Source organism: Mus pahari, chromosome 16, assembly GCF_900095145.1.
Source record: "Mus pahari chromosome 16, PAHARI_EIJ_v1.1, whole genome shotgun sequence".
In the NCBI taxonomy this organism is placed as follows: domain Eukaryota; kingdom Metazoa; phylum Chordata; class Mammalia; order Rodentia; family Muridae; genus Mus; species Mus pahari.
This window is the reverse complement of record NC_034605.1, coordinates 30550419-30552856: the sequence shown is the minus strand read 5'-3', so window position 1 is coordinate 30552856 and position 2438 is coordinate 30550419. Positions and strand designations below refer to the sequence as shown.

Here is a 2438-nt window from a genome sequence, read left to right as displayed (position 1 = left end):
TGGACTTGTATGGGATCATTATGTGGTACAACTATTTTTAGACTTTCCCAAAGTTATAAGAAATTAATGAAACTTAAATTTGAAAACCCAGACATACAAAGGAAAGGGAAGTGCACTTAGTTTTGGATACTGCACTTCTATGAATAATTAGCTGACCCTGATTAATCCATACTGGTATTTCTTTGAAAGAATATTTACTTAAATGCAGTTTCCACATTTCTTGACCCATTTCACCTATTATATAAACTATAAAATTGAATTGGTTCTAGAAAAAAACTATTTATACTAAACTGCTAGAACTTCATGAAATTATTTTCTCTCAATGTTACCACTAGGTCATAGACCCAGAGTTCTCCCATAGTGTTTATGGTAGAATTAATGTTTACATATTCTTCCAATCATATGCTAAATATAAACCCCAATGTGATAGATAACATTAGGAGGTGGGGTAACTGGGAAGTAAAGGGGATTTAAAATAAGAAATCCATTGTCATGTGACAGATATAAATCTTTAGCAAAAGGACAGACGCCAAAAAATCAGGACGTGGATCCTCAATAAGAACCAATCCTTAGGTTCCTCAGTCTTAGAGTTAGCTATCTCCACATGTGGATACATCATTTTGTACTTGGACATTTTGTTGTAGAGGCTACAGGTGGCTAAGATGCTATGTGTGTAACACAAAAAATTAGCAGAGGTACCCAGACTACATTTTAAGGCATATAGTTAAAAATATCAGAAGTGGAGTTAACAAAATTTCACTTATTTCCTGTTCAATAAAATCTTAAGAAAAATGTCAAACACTATCACATCCTAAGTCTCCCTACCATTTCTGTGTAGGTGTGTACATGTTTTTGACTTTTATTAGGACCTGTTTGGTGATTTCCAAATTATTTTATGCATATCTTTTATTTCCTAATTACCAAACAAACTGCTAATTGGGGAGCATGGACATTTTACAACTCCCTCTCATTTAATTAAGATATTATAAATTCATGCCTTTCAATATGACATTTCCTTAGTGATACAAATGTAGTGTAGTGAATACCAGATAAAATATAAAGCACTACAATTATATAACCTAGAAGTATTAATGAACCACAAATGGTATAAAACACTCAATGGTTAGGAGAAACTAAGCCTTTGTTCAATTGATATCTGAGCCTAGATATAATAAAAGCAACAATGTCCTTAATTCTGTGATGTGAAAAGAATATCCCATGCAGTTCCACACCTGGTTACATGATAAGCTAGATTAGAACTTTCTGACACCAAAAAGGACGCTGAATATCTTGGTTTAAAATCGTGGGTGATTCCTCTAATTGTTGAAAGTAAATGTACTCTTAAGTGGGTTATTAGTGCCCAATAAGCATGTGATTATATTAAGGTGGTGGTAGCGGGAAGATAATCTTGATTCCATTGGGAATCTTAGGTTTTTGTAAATTTATTGGGAAAATAGTTTTTCCTGTACTGATGATGTTTCTTTTTTGGTAAACAGTATCTTTCTAAAAGAAAAAGCATGAAGGAGAATTGAGGTGTGTATACATTTCCCAAGATGACCAGCATTGTATTTGTGAATACTGTGTACCTGGAATGAGCAGCGTGCATGCTGTTCATTTTTCAATCTGAAGTAAAATACTTTCAAGAAAATCATGGGTGATTCAACACCTACCAAGCCATCTCTTATAGAGAATATAAAACAAAACAAAATGAAACAAACAAACAAACAAACAAAAACCCGGGTAAGCTTGCAGCCAGGGGACCTTGAGCCAAGTCTCTATTTGACAGCAGGAAATGAAATCATGACAGATTAAATTAAAAAACTACTTCGCGAGACTTCGTGAGCTCCTCCCTCTTTTCTTTCTGCCATCACCATGCCATCCAGACTGAGGGAGACCTAAATATCCAGGACCACGTGAGACATGGCCACAGCTGATTGAGTAAGCACCCAGGAGGCAGAGGAATGCTGGAGGTATGCATCACCATAGGATCAACTTTGACAAATATCATCCAGGTTACCTCGGGAAAGTTGGTATGAGGCATTAGTACTTGAAAAGGAGCAAGAGCTTCTGACAAACTGTCAACCTGGATCAATTATGGACATTGGTCAGCGAGCAGACATGGGTCAACGCAGCAAAAATCAAGACTGGAGCTGCTCCCATCATTGATGTTGTTTGATCAGGCTACTACAAAGTTATGGGAAAGGGAGAACTCCCTAAGCAAGCTGTCATCATGAACACCAAATTCTTCAGCAGAAGAGCTGAAGAGAAGATTAAGGGTGTTGGAGGTGCCTGTGTACTGGTGTCTTAAAGTCACTCCAGAGGTTAATTAAATGCAAATACTTTCCATGTGGGGCTGAATAGGTTCTTTTCATCCTCCCTTGTCTGCATGTTGGGAATCTGCCTAACAGTCTAGGAAAATAAGAGGTGTTGCCCTTGAT

At 36.6% G+C, this 2438-nt stretch overlaps 1 pseudogene; it reads left to right on the top strand.

Annotated features, from left to right (window-relative positions):
• The first annotated feature begins 1872 nt into the window (after window positions 1–1872).
• LOC110334204 lies at window positions 1873–2308 on the top strand (annotated as a pseudogene).
• Window positions 2309–2438: the final 130 nt, after the last annotated feature.